This window comes from Humulus lupulus, chromosome X (assembly GCF_963169125.1).
Source record: "Humulus lupulus chromosome X, drHumLupu1.1, whole genome shotgun sequence".
Classification (NCBI taxonomy): domain Eukaryota; kingdom Viridiplantae; phylum Streptophyta; class Magnoliopsida; order Rosales; family Cannabaceae; genus Humulus; species Humulus lupulus.
The window spans coordinates 203273429-203288828 of NC_084802.1; positions in this window are offsets into that span (position 1 = coordinate 203273429).

The following is a 15400-nucleotide window of genomic DNA, read 5'->3' on the forward strand; positions in this document are numbered from 1 at the left end:
AGAGATATACAGGTTTGTTTCTTGGAACCCCAAGAAATTGCACCTCCACCAAGTGTAAATACCCAACCAGTTGTGGACAAGTTGTCCCCAAGATTGGATATCCAACTTGCATCTGTATATCCTTCTAATATCGAAGGAAATTTGGAGTAGTGAAGGCTTAGTCCTTTGGTTTTCTTGAGATAACCTAGAACTCTCCCAATTGCCTTCCAGTGATCCACACTTGGATTACTTGTAAACCTACTAAGTTTACTTACTGCAAATGCTATATCAGGTCTAGTACACTGGGCAGCGTACATTAGACTCCCTATAGCACTAGCGTACTCCAATTGAGCCACCGCTCTTCCTTCATTCTTCTCTAGTTTTACACTATGATCGAATAGAGTATTGGCATCTTTAACCTTGAGATGGTTAAATTTGTTCAATACTTTCTCAACATAGTGGGCTTGCCCTAACGCAAAACCCCCACTATGTTTCTTTACTTTGATACCGAGTATGGTATCAACTTCTCCAAGATCTTTCATCTTGAAGGTTGATGATAGAAACCTCTTCGTTTCTTCTATCCCTTTCATGCTATTACTTAGAATAAGCATGTCATCCACATATAAGCAAACAATGATCACATATCCCTTACAAGTTTTGGAATACAAACACTTGTCTCCATTTTTATGTCTAAACCCATTAGACATGATGGCTTGATCAAATTTCTCATGCCATTGCTTAGGAGCTTGTTTTAATCCATATAAGGATTTTACAAGTCTACAAGCTTTATGTTCATATTTTGGTAAGACAAACCCTTCGGGTTGTTCCATATAGACCTCCTCATTGAGGTCACCATTAAGGAATGCCGTTTTGACATCCATTTGATGAACATACAAGTTGTGTATAGAAGCTAAAGCGAAAAAAATTCTTATAGAAGTTGTTCTTGCAACAGGCGCATAAGTATCGAAATAATCGATACCCTCTTTTTGCCTAAACCCTTTAGCTACTAATCTAGCTTTAAAGGTTTGGATAGTGCCGTCAGTGTGGTATTTTCTCCTAAATACCCACTTACACCCAATTGGCTTAGACCCCGGTGGGAGGTCTACCAATTCCCAAGTGTTATTGGAAAGAATGGAATCCATCTCATCATTGATGGCTTCTTTCCAAAATGCACTATCTCTCGATTGCATAGCTTCTCTATAAGTCTTAGGATCATCCTCAACGAGAAGTATAATAGGAATTTTCCTAATGACTTCCTCTCTATTTCCTTCTACCATGTAGAATGAAATTCGTTGAGAATCTATCTCATCCACTACTAGACTTTTATGATTTTTAAGCCTTTGACTTCTTCTAGGTTCAAAGGGTTGCTTTACATCTTTTTGAGAATTCTCCTCTTGAGAATCAACTTTGGATGTAGAAGCTTGAGAATTGTTCTCATATAACAAATTCTCCTTTAGAGGCGTTGAAGCTTGAGAATTGATGTCACATAACATATTCTCAAAGAATTCAACTTCTCTAGATTCAATCATAATAGTTCCCGAATCCAGAGGTATCTTTACGTCACGGGCGATCATAACATTCAATCTCCTTACAAATCGATACCTCCGTGCCATGTCAGTAGGCACCAAATCCAGCGCAAACTCCGCTAACCGGTCAAACTTCAAGGTATACTCAGTAACCGTCATCCGGTTCTGAGTCAGGTTTGTAAACTCATCAACCTTCGCAGCTTGGACTGTGACATTGTAATATTTTTCATTGAATATGTTCCTGAATTCTTCCCAAGTCATGATTGCAACATCCCTTCTCTGAGACACAACATCCCACCAAATGCGGGCATCTTCCCTCAACATGTAGCTGGCGCAGGCTACTCTCTCATTCCTTTTCACCCTCATGAAATCCAGGATGGAAGAAATCATGTTCATCCACTACTCTGCCTGCAATGGGTCTGGGCCACCCTCGAAGGTGGGAGGATGCTGCTTCCTAAACTTCTCGTACAAATGTTCCCATCTATTTTCCACAACAGGTTGGGCTGGCACTGGTGCCACAACCTGTGGAACCTGTAACCCAATGACCCGAGGAGGGGCTTGTTGCCTCAACTGCTGCATCTTTTCCTCTGTTCAATGAAGTCTAGCTTCCATCTAGGTAAATAACTGTTGCTAATTTGGTTAGGCAGGTGGAGGGTCATGACCCGGGTTTTCATCCTTGGCCCTATTGCCGCGGAGTCTGATTGATCGTTGAGGCATTACTGCAATATGCCTACAATCAATGACGCCGCACATCAGGCATGATAACAACATCCAAAACCACCTCCCAATCTCATCAATCATCCACAACCGGAAAGTCCACATATCTCATATAGCATTTAACAATCAAGGGATCCATGCCCTAACATCATGCATATAACAACACATTCATCATGCTCTATCTATATACACAGGCAAACGAGGAAACTTAAACAAACAATTAAGCATATAACTCATTAATTACCAACCAACCATGAGTCGAGCTTGTCATTGGCAGCGAGCGTACATGTTCAACCAATCTCCAGAAACCATAAACCTTGGCACGCTCTGATACCAAATGTAACGCCCCAACTCACTATGGTTGCTTCCTGGAATGACGATTGGCCCTGCAAACCAACCCGAATCTTTCCAGCGTGCTTTGTCCTCACTCGCATGCTTCTTGGGAAAACTCCCTAGGAGGTCACCCATCATGAGACTACTCCAGGTCAAGCATGCTTAACTTTGGAGTTCTTAAGTGATGGGCTACCGAAAAGAAGATGCATCTTGTTGGCATAAGTAGTACCCATCAATCCATTTAAGCCCACTTCAACTATGTAGTCCCATACCTACACAGTCTTAGAATTCTCACACTTGACCTTCCCCAGGCGATGTGGGATTGCACAACTTTTACCCGGTCTTTCCCCCTACAGATCACGGGATTCTGACTATCACAATCACCCCCTTAGGGAGCTCGCTAATCGAGGTTTTAGGTTAAAAGTGTAACTAAACTGAAGTTAGACTCATTTAATGACAATAATTATAAAAAAAATGGACATTCATTGAAATTATAAAAAATTTATACAGTTGGGATCCCAAAATACTATTTAGAAAATACATTACAACTCAAAAATACAATTAAGGTCGACCTAAGTGATAAAAGCGGTTCATTATAGCACATTTCCCAAAATAACCCTGGTCGTGGCAGCCAGGTAGGCTGAACATGTACCCGTCGCTCCACGCTCTCCGTACTCATGGTTGGTCGACCTTTCCTTTACCCTTAACTGCACCATAGAGCACCTGTGAGCCAAATCCCAGCACGAAAACTCAACATATAACATATAACATAACATTCAACAGTGTATAACAAAACAACCAACGGGCTAAACACATAGCGGTCTACACCGTCCCATGCGCTTTACCAGGCCCTAGGTTCGTGTTCTTCACTGAGCGGGTGGATACATCACCCTAAGAGGGTCTCGCCCTAGCGACTTGCACTCAGCGTGCTCAACACTGATCCCGACCCCTTGTCGTACCCAACCATCGCCGTTCTCAGCCTTCACCATTCTCGACCCTCACCGTTCTCGGCCCTTGCCGTTCATTCATAAACATACATAATATTCACAAATATTTAAATGCATATTAAACATAAACATTAGGGTCGCGCCCTGCAATACAAAAAATAGGGCCATGCCCTGCTCTACGGGTACAACAGTTTTATTACCTGTGTCCCCAGCAATCTAAGTACTGTGATCCCGAGCACAGCCCTTTAACCTGAGTCTTATTGAAAACCTAGTCAAAATGTATTCATAACAACCGTCCATCAAACCTTAAACCAATAAATAACTTTAGAATATTAATCTAGCCTCCAGAACCTTGGATTCTACTAAACGGGGTAGTAAAATCCTTCCCGAGCCTTAACATTTGGGTTCCCGAGCTTAAAACCCTTAAACAACCATTATTTGCATTTGAGTTATGGCCTAGCCCTTTAATGGCCGCGGCGCGCTCAAGTAAGAGGCAAAACCCCTCTCTATTGAAGAACACGGGCCGCGGCGCTCCAGACCCTGCGTCGTGGTACCTGGGCAAATTTCTGAGGCCCCTAGGCCTCTTCTTTCAAGCGGGCCACGGAGCCTGAAGAATAGGGTCGCGGATCAAGCCTCTAAACCCATAAACCAATAATTTTTTCTCATGTTTTTCCCGAGCTTAAACCCTTAATTCTCACTCCAAACACCAATTAAACCCAGAATTAAGCTTAGATTCCCTATCCATGTAGCCTATGCATTATAACCACTTAAAAACAACTCCCTAATCCTCACCAACACTCAAAATCAAACCAAAACTGAACCCTCATGCTAGCTTCCCATCCATGGCAGAGTTCAACACAAAGACTAAGTTTAGGAGCTTACCTCTGTACTAAATTCGACCCTGAGCCACTTCCCAGCACAACAAGCTTCCAATTCTCAAAGTTCTTACCTTGAATCCTCAAGTTTCTTCAACAACCTCCAAAACTCAAAGAGAGGGGGAATGAGCAAAATGAGAGAGAGAGAGAGAGAGAGAGCGAGAGAGCTGGAAATCTTCCTTCTGTTTCCTTCTACCCCCCTTCTAGAGTCTCAGCAGCCTAAGTTCTTAAGCCTATCTCTTAGCCAAAAGTCCAAAATACCTCTTAAGTCTATCTTAATCCTTAAGTGCCACCAAGGGAAATTTCGTCAATTTCCACATCTTGCTAAATCCTTGAGTGTTCCTATAAATCCCACTAAATCCCAAACACCAATTGTGTTCCCAAAATACCCCTAGGTTCCTCTAGAGCCGGGTATTCAATCCCGTAGTGACTATTTAGCTAAACTGCTCCCTAGGACCGTCTCGGATCGTGCATCACAAATATATAACCACTCACTCGTGGTATCAATCACAATATACACATATATCACATTTATGCTCTCAATGGGATAAAATTATGAATATGCCCCTGATAACCAGATGGGGCCCACATGCATATTTAATTCACCTAAACATGCATTTCTAATCACATAATCATTAAATTCACATATTAATATAATTAAATCAATTATTGCCCTCCCGACATGCTAATCAAGGCCTTAAGCCTTATTAACAAATTTGAGACGCTACACTTGACTTATGGGTCAAGGATGGTAATAGCGCTGAGCGTTGGTCGAAAAGCATTGACTTATAAGTCAAGGGCAGAAATAGCACACTGAGCTCTAGTCGATATGGTTAGATCTAATCAGGAGCGCATCATACGCTGTCCGACCCAATGGTCATGGAAAACTAAAGCGCTAGGTACGCTGGCTCAACTCCAAGGCTGGTTATTCAGAGGATAGGGTAATGGGCCCCAAGGTGACTTATTAGTCCCATATCCTAGGGTTGGGCCCCTAGTGTGATTTATTAATCACGTGTTTTGGGCAATGGGCCCTGGGAATAGTTCATTAATCATGTAATTAGGGCAGTTGGCCCCATATGACGCTGTAGTCATTTATATGAATGGTATGCATGCATGAGTAGGGTTATTACTGCTAGGCATGCTTATTATGATTCGGTAACGTATTATTAACTGCTTATTGGCATGTTTAAGTTTTCTTGGTGGGCCTTGGCTCATGGGTGCTATATGGTGCATGTAAAGAAAACGGGAAGCTGGACCAACCATAAGTTGGAGAGCTTAGGTGGCGACGTGTACATATGCGGCCTCTTGACCACCACTGTAACACCTTACTACCCAAGGACCGTTACGTTGTGCATTTTAAATAGTGCTAAACTCGCTAACCAAGCCATTGTGCCATAATCGTGTAACTAAATGTGATTAACGGTTTAGGGTTAAAATTTTTGGTCAAAGATACAACATTTCACTAAAACATTTGCTGTATACATTGGGATCCCAAAATATATTTTAAAGGTTAATTACAATAAAAGATTTACAACCAGGAGACTTAAGCAGAAAAATAGGGTTTAACCCTAGTTCCTCTTTAAACCCTTAGCCGTGGTGGTCAGGCAGTCGAATATGTACACATCGTCACCTAAGCTCTCCAACTCAAGGAATGTCCAGCTTTCTTTTGCCTTTACGTGCACCACATAGCATCTGTGAGCCAAGGCTCAGCAAGAAAACTCAACATGTTCATAAACAGGTAATAACATGTCACTAAATTATAATAGGCATGCCTATCAATAATAACCTTATTCATGCATGCAGGCAGGTACAAATCAATGATTGTGGAGTCCTGCGCTCTGAGTAGATGACTAATAAGTCTCTCTCTCTCTCTGAGGTCGATGACTAATAAGTCTCTCTGAGGTAGATGGCTGATAATTTTATCTATGTATAGATGACTGAGAAGTCTATCTCTAGGGATCCGCTCCCTGAATAGATGACTAATAAGTCTATCTCTTGGGATCCGCTCCCTAAGCCATGTGACGTTTTAGTCACCTGAGCCTTTTGGCCATTGCTCTAAGTAACTAGCCTTTAGACTAGACAAGCGCTTTAGTTTTCTTTGACCTTGGGGTCGGTCAAGCATTTAATGCTCATGTTGATTAGATCTAATCATTTTGGCTTGCGTTAAACACGCTAATACCGTTCTTGACTCATATGCCAATACCATACGAACAGTGCTCAGTACTACTATCGATCTTGATAGGATCGTCTCGTGCTGAGTAATCTCAGCATAACCAAATAATAATGAAGTACCACACCCATACCACATATATGCCAATATACCCAAAAAGGGCCAAATTATGAAAATTTCCCAATTAAACAGAAATGGGCTCACATGCATATTTAATACACCTAAACATGCATATCAAGTCATATTTTAATATAACTCACATAATCACATAATGATACACATAAGTATCATATAATTACATTATTCCATAATTTGCCATCCTGGCCCCCTAATCCAGGCCCTAAGCCTTATTAGGAAATTTGGGTCATTACAACTATCCCCTCCTCACAGAAATTTCATCCTCAAAATTTTAATCAGAATAGCCCGGAATATCAATTCCGCATAACCAATTCCAATTCCCAGGTCACTCCCTCGACCTCACTGTTTTTGTTTCATACCTTAGCCAAAGGTACAACTTTGTTCCCCGAACTCTGTTCTTTCTATTTATATCTAGATTGGCTATCCTTCACAAGATAACTTAACCTCTAATTCCAGATCCTCATAACTCAACACTTGAGTCTCCTCTAACATACGTTTCCTCAACATGGAAATATGAAATACATTGTATACTGCTGACAGTGCCAAAACTAAGGCCAACCCAAAGGCAACCTGAGTGATCCTTCCCAGGATTCCCAATGGTCTTACTAATTTAGAGCTTAACTTGCCTTTATCTCCTCACCCATTTCCATGGTGATACTCTAAGGAAGATACAGTCTTCCACTTGGAATTCCACATTCCTTCACTTCAAATTCACATAGCTTTTCTGTTTACTCTGAGAAGCGAGCATCCATGCTCTAATCTTTCAATAACCTCAATGGTCCTCTAAACCACCTCATGAACCAAATGTAACCTCTTACTCATCTCATTCCAATGAATGGGTAATATGCATTCCCTACCATACAACATCTTGTAAGGTGCCTTTCCAATAACTGGATAACTCTCTCTGATTTACCATCAGTCTAAGGATAATGAACTGTACTAAACTCCAACCGTATAACCATCGCCTTCTGCAACCTTCCCCAAGACTTGGATGTAATAACATGGTCCTCATCTGATAAGATAGACCTCAAATTCCATGAAGGCGTACTACCTCACTCACATAGAGGTTTGTAAACTGATCAGTTGTATTACTCAACCTTACTGATAGAAGTGAGTTGACTTTGTATACTGGTCCATAATCACTCGAACCAAATCATGTTGACCCACTATCCTGGGCAGCCCCACCACGAAACCTATCGTGATGTTTCTTTACTTCCACTATGGAATATACAAAGTCTATAATGACCTTACTGGTTTCTGATACTCTGCCTTGACCTGCTAATAGGTTAAGAACTTTGCCACGTATTCAGTCACGTCCTTCTCTGTCCCAGTCCACCAATATAAAGCTTTCAGTTCCTGGTACATATTCATGATGCCTTAATGAAGAGACTAAGGGGTAGTATGAAATTCATTCAGAATCCCTTATTTAATCTCAGTGTCCATCAGAATACCAGTCTGATCCCTAATACTTCAATAAACTCATATCTGCCACTGCATAGTCCTTAGCTAATCTAGCTAAGACATTCCCCTCAATTTTCCCATTTGTGGTTCACTTAACTGCTTTCCTTTGATCCTGTCTAAAATAGTAAACTCAAGTGTAATGTTGGCCACCTGGCCCACCAGTAACTTTTCTCTAGTTCTGGTCACACCTTTCAACTAACATGTTGCTTAGGCAATCACTTTTCCTGATAATGAGGTGTCATAATAACCTATAAACTGGTTCTGATATGTAAGAAGACTCAGAAATCTTCCACAAAGCACATGTAATATCCTGCCTGTCTAAGGAAATTCCTGCCCTTTGAGGCGTTCCTTGACCTTAGCCAATCTCCAACTAAGAGTATACCGCAATACCATCGATCAAGATGATCGCTAATCCAATTCAGATAATCTTTGAATACTCTGTTCATCTAATCCACTAAAACAACTGGAGAATTAGTCAAATCCATAAAACATAACTCAGCACTCCGAGTGCCCATATCTAATATAAAAAAAAAAAAATTAGTCTTTTGCATATCCTTCTCCCTGATCTTCAGTTGATACTAACCAGATCAAAGATCCACCTTGGAGAATACCATCTTACTCAATAACTTAGCCTTTAGTTCTTACAGCTCTGCTGAAGTCGTTCAATACAGTGCCCTAGACCTGATTCTGTCTCTGGCACCAATCTAATCACAGACTAATCCAGTCTGTCCTGGTCTCACTGGCACGATCTAAGTGGTATCCACCACACTAGATCAAATTCATATGCATTCTCCTGTAATAGGTCTCTAGCTCTAAATACAGATGTCATCAACATAGTGCCAACTACCATAAGGGTTTCCCACTCTCAAGCCCAAGAGTTACTATCCTTTCTTTGCAATCTAACATTGCCCCACACTTGGTTAACTAATCCATATCTAGGATCATATCGAAGTCAGTCATAACCAACCCTATCAAACCAATTGATGAGTCTTTTCCACAACAATCTAACTCATCTCTTAAGATCACCAATAAAGTATCACATTCTCATCACAACATAACCATGTAATCTGCATATCAAGTCTATGCCTTTCTAGACGCAAAAATGCAAAGAACAACATGGCACCAAAACTAGTCAGCAAAATACAAAAATCAGAACTAGAAAGTTGACCTGCCACTACTGAGGAACCAGCCTCAGTCTTAGTCTTAGTCTCAGTCTTCGACTTTGACTGCATCAGAGCAAACACTTGAGCTGGAGTCGAGTTGTCCACCCCTTTTTGCTCATCCTTCCTTTGCCTTGGGAGATTCATCTTATGGTGACCAAACATTCCACATAAGAAACATGCCTTTGCTCAACATTCTCCCAAATGACGTCTCTTGCACTGAGTGCATGTCGGGCAGGGTTCCCAATCCTTGTCCTTGCCCGTTCCAATAAATGGGGGTATCACTATCTGAGCTCTACGATCTCCGACACTCTCCTTCTCAATCTAATTTCTTGTGCTCTCAACAGCAAGAGCCTTCACTACCACCCGAGCGCAGGTAAAGATTTCATGCACTGGGACGACTCTAACGCACTGAGCTACTCTGGGATTCAATCCCTGGATAAATCGCTCCTTACGAGCTACATCCGTGGGTACCATATCAAAAGAAAACTTGGTCAACCCATCAAATCTGTTAACATACTCTGTTTCTATTGCATTTCCCTGAACAAGGTTCAGAAACTCATTCATCTTAGCAGTCTTGACTGCATCACAGTAATATCTTTCATTAAACAGCTGCCTAAATTATTTCCAGTCCATCATAGCTGTATCTCGTGTCTGGGATACTACTTCCCACCATGTCCGGGCATCATCCCACAATAAAAATGTAGCACAGATCACCCTATCGTGACCTACCACCCCTATACTATCGAGGATGGAACTGATCATGCCCATCCATTGCTCAGCTCTGAATGGATCTAGGCCTCCCTCAAAGACTAGAGGGTAATATTCCTGGAATCTTCCACAAAGAAATTCCCACCTGTTCTCAACTCTAGGCTGAGCCAATACTGGTGCTACTCCTGGCATAACAAAGAAAGAGGTGGTTCCTGACATAACCTGTTGCTATTTTAAACACATAATCTCTTCCTCTTGCCTTTGCAATCTTAATTGCATATCTGTAAACACCTGCTGGAAATTCTGAGGGGCAGGTGAAGAACTCAAACCCTGGTTGTAATTCCCAACCTCGGTATAACCACCACCAGGTCTCATTATCTGTCTTGGATACATACCCTTTGATTGAATCTACAGTCAATAGCTTGACCTATTAAACATGATGAACATATTCAAAAGCTTTCCCCATGGGAACAATCTTACCACACTACATTAACAATCCACTACAGTGCTAAAAACATGCTCACAACATTCGTACATCAATTCATAACCCCTGCTCTTCCAACATACACGCCATGCTTTCATCTCCAGCATGCAAATAACACATTTATATACTCACTGAGCTGGTAATCATATAATCATATCAATAATCAAGAGTCAGGCTCTATCACAATCTCATGCTCCCTAATACAATATGCAGGTAAATCATTTACATTCTATTTAAGCAGTTAAGCACATAACCACATAAATAGTTACCATAACCTGAGTGAAGCTTGCCTTTAGTGACAAGTGTACATGCCCAGCTTGTCTACAGGAACCCTTAACCTTGGCTCGCCCTGATACCAAGTTGTAATGCCCTACTACCCAGGGACCGTTATGTTGTGCATTTTAAACAATGCTAAACTTGCTAACCGAGTCATTTGGCCATAAATGTGTAACTAAATGTGATTAATGGATTAGGGTTAAAAATTTTGGTCAAAGATACAATGTTTCACTAAAACATTTACTATATACATTGGGATCCCAAAATATATTTTAAAGGTTAATTACAATAAAAGATTTACAACCAGCCGACCTAAGCGGCAAAATAGGGTTTAACCCTAGTTCCTCTTTAAACCCTCGGCCGTGGTGGTCGAGCAGCCGCATATGTACACATCGTCACCTAAGCTCTCCAACTCAAGGATGGTCCAACTTTCTTTTGCCTTTACCTGCACCACATAGCACCCGTGAGCCGAGGCTAAGCAAGAGAACTCAACATGTTCATAAACAGGTAATAACATGTCACTAAATCATAATAGGCATGCCTAGCAATAATAACCCTATTCATGCATGGAGGCAGGTACAAATCAATGATTGTGGAGTCCTGCGCTCTGAGTAGATGACTAATAAGTCAATCTCTGTATTGATGACTGATAAGTCTATCTCCATATAGATGACTGATAAGTCTATCTCCGTATAGATGACTGATAAGTCTATCTCTGGGGATCCGCTCCCTGAATAGATGACTAATAAGTCTATCTCTGGGGATCCGCTCCCTAAGCCATGTGATGCTTCAGTCACCTGAGGCTTTTGGCGATGGCTCTAAGTAACTAGCCTTTAGACTAGACAAGCGATTTAGTTTTCTTTGACCTTGGGGTCGGTCAAGCATTTAATGCTCATGTTGATTAGATTTAATCATTTCGGCTAGCGTTAAACACGCTAATACTGTTCTTGACTCATAAGCCCATACCATACGACCATTGCTCAGTACTACTGCTGATCTTGGCTGATAAGTCACAACTTCACAATCGATACTGACACCATTGTCATTCCCTGACTAATGAGTTAGTGCTTCCTCAATGAGGTAATGCAAACAGACATATATCATATGTCAATATGCATATATAAGGCATTCAACATGCTTAATCAATAATCACAAGCATAATTATAATCATGCAAAATTACAGAGACTCAAGCTCTGGCAAATTCCATATTTCAAATTCATGCCATGCCATAATAATATGTGTCGCATGCATCACACACTGGGTGCAGTTTTCTTACCTTTGGTCCAAGCATAGGCTACCAATTGACGACCCTCAAGCACGATCTCGGTTTTGAAACCTTAGTGATAACCTAGTCACAACCATAATATAAAACCTCATAAAAAAATGAGTAAATAATAACTTCCAGACCAAGCCCTAGCCTCTGGGATATCGAATCCTGCTCAACTAGGTAGTAGGATCGATCCCAGGCCCTTAGAATTAAGTTCCCATGACTAAAAACCCATCTCTGGCCAAAAATGCCCTTAAGCGCCATGGCCCCACACCAAATCTTCACCGCGGCCCGCCTCCAAACAGAGGCCAAACCCATCTCTACCTGTGCCTAGCATCACAACGCTCCTACCTTGTGTCGCGACCCTAATTGCCCATTAGCCAACTTCACCTTCTTCGTCAAGCCTGGGCCGCGACGCCCAAGAACAGGGCCGCGACCCAACCATGAACCCAACCAAAATCCTCATTTTCTCCCATTTAAAACCTTCCAAAAACCTATCCAAATATATCCAAATCCCAAAATCAAAGTTCCCAAACATCCTAATGGCCTAAAATCATCAAAACCCAAGTCTCAAATAACTCAAAAACTCATCAAAACATAAAATCCAACCAAAGCTTAAAAGCTCAAAAACCTAAAACTTGGAGTACCTCTGATTAAGTCGTTTCCCAACTAAATCCTCCGGCTAATAAGCTTTTAATCTTCCCTAGAATCGCTATGCCTTGATCCTTGCTTGAATCCGAGTCCTAAAAGTTAAGTTTCCTTCGAAAATGCGATTGGTGTCAAAAAGGGAACAAGAGATAGAGAGAGACAGAACGTTCTGAACGGTCTTTTTATTTTCTGACACATTACTTCAAGATTAAGTAACCTCAAGCAAATCCTAATGCTCGGGGTCCCAAAAACGCCCCCGGGGTAAAATAGTAAAAATTCCCAAAATTCCCTCCTGATCTCACTAACTCACAATATATAATCAAATTTTTATTCCCATTACCCAATATCCCGGTAATGTGCTAAATACCCAAAATACCCCTTGACTCACTCCGAGTCAAGTATGGATCATGTTGACGCGGTTCTTCGGCAATAGATAATTAATAGAATAAAGAGTGGGATTAGTGCTAAATAATGAACCGTAACAAATGAATGATCTCAAAGTGAATGGTGACACGAATACTTTTTTAGGTGGTTCAAAGGTTAAAATCCTTCTAGTCCACCAGCCAATATTATTGCTATCTTTTTTATATTCTTTTACATGGTCTTTCTTTACAAAATAGAATCCAACCCTTTGCAACTCCCAGGGTCTCCGTATTTATAGGGAGAGGGCACCTGGGGGTTGGCAAGGGGGGTCATCCCGTGACCTTCTTACCCATCATGTCACTTCTGTGACGTTCATGATTAATTCCTAAAACTTGACACTGAAGTGTGGTCTAATCAATAGGTAAGGGGGATAATGGGTCGCATGGCCCAACCCAGTCGTGGGTGCCTGAACACGCACGTTTATGCTGCGTGTCCGAGAATTCAGGGATGGATCAGACACGTGATGTCTGATATATGCACGTTTACATTGCGTGGTTGACTTTATAAGGGGTCAAAGGTGCCAACCCAGGCTCGCATCTCGGGCTGGATGTACTCTTCAGCTCGCGATGTCCATACTCCGGACCCAACTCAGTAATCTCATAAAGCCTTTAGCTACCTCGAGATAAAGAGGTAGGACCTGGTAACGGCTGCTCTGGGCACGTCGCATCCGCGTGGCTGATATAATTATGCTCTTTCTCAGCTCGCTAATAGCCCGTGGATATTTAGGGAGTACATTTTCCCCCCAAGCCCCTGCTCATGGCATATGACGCCACCCGAGGGGATACCTTTGTGGACTCTTCACATTACGCTGGTATCGAATACGTGGAGCATCGTGGTTGGTGATGGTACGTCTTCCGAGAACCGCATTAAATGGCCTAGCCTATATTCGGCCGTCGTTTCGCCTCTCGAGTAGTGATCCTCGTATCCTACATCAAGGCGATCCAACGGCCCTCCTCCTTTGGCCTTTGATGTATATAAAAGGGCTGGCCACCTTTCGCATGGGCTACCCATTCATTTGAATTTTTTCTCATTTTCTCATCTTCTTCTTTCTTTTCAGTCTCAAAACCCTCTCTTTCTTCCAGTCACAGTTCCCAACGTTCCAGAAATTCAGGCACGAGAGCTCCTTCGAGACTCCAATACCAGCAATCCCAACAAGATTCCAACCCAGATGACCCTTTCATCCTCATCATAGCAAAACATTTCTGTAAGTCCTCCGTTTGTACATGTTTTAAATTTTTTCCTTCACTATTGCTTAGGTAAATTGTCTCTGTAATCGCATGCAGTATGTTACTAGTTTTTTGCTGGTATTCTAGGCATAGGTTTTTATCCTAGGGGCATCGTCCGTAGGAAAAACCATTTAGAAGCATGACTCATAGGGTACACTTTCTGGGGAGATTTTCTGGGTAAAATTTTTGTATGCTTGTTTGGAATAACCAATTCTTAGGGTGCAAAAATTGGGTAGCTTAGGGGACACGCTTCACAGGCGGTTTTGCACTGTTTGCCTACTAAAACTTTCCTTCCAAGGCAAACTTTTACTCTGACCCTCCTGACACACGGATTCCGAGTAATCGGGGATCCATTGGGAGCATAGGCGCGTGTTCATAGAACCGCGTGGTCTCACTCTCCACGGGCTGAGATTACCTCAGCCCATGTAAAGGAAACACTTCGCGCTAGATTCTTTCTTATGCTTAGGTCGCCCTTTCTAAATTTTCTTCTTTTGTTCGTTAGGCGACCAGATGGGGCCAAAGAAGAGTGCACCCAAGAAGAGTGTTGGCAGCTCGTCTTCCCAGCAAGCCAACAAGGGAAAGGAAGTGGCCATGGACTCCCCGATCCCCGTCTTCAGTCCAGCTGTGGAGAAAGAGATCGAGGTGGGGCCCGACGCTTTCTTCGAGGCCGAGAGGATCGCCTCGAAGGTCACCACCCAGGGGAAAGTGAATAAGATCTTCCTTTCCCACAACATTGAGATTGGGAGGGGCGCCTTGGATGCCCGACCTCCCCTTGATGATGAGCAGAGCTGCGCGCCGCTCGACGAGAAATACGCCGCCTGGAGCGATGAGCATTTCAAGGGTGGGGCCTTCCTCCCATTGGACCAGTACTTCGCGTATTTTCTAAATTACGTGAAGCTAGCTCCCTTCCAGCTCCCCCTAACTCATATCTTCTATTAGCGGGGTTGAAGTATCTATTCCTGAAGCAGGAATGGGAGGTCCCCACACCGGCGGACATCCTCTACTTCTTCCGCCTCAAGGCCAGCCCAGAGCAGCGGGGGCTAGGCGACAAGTTCTAC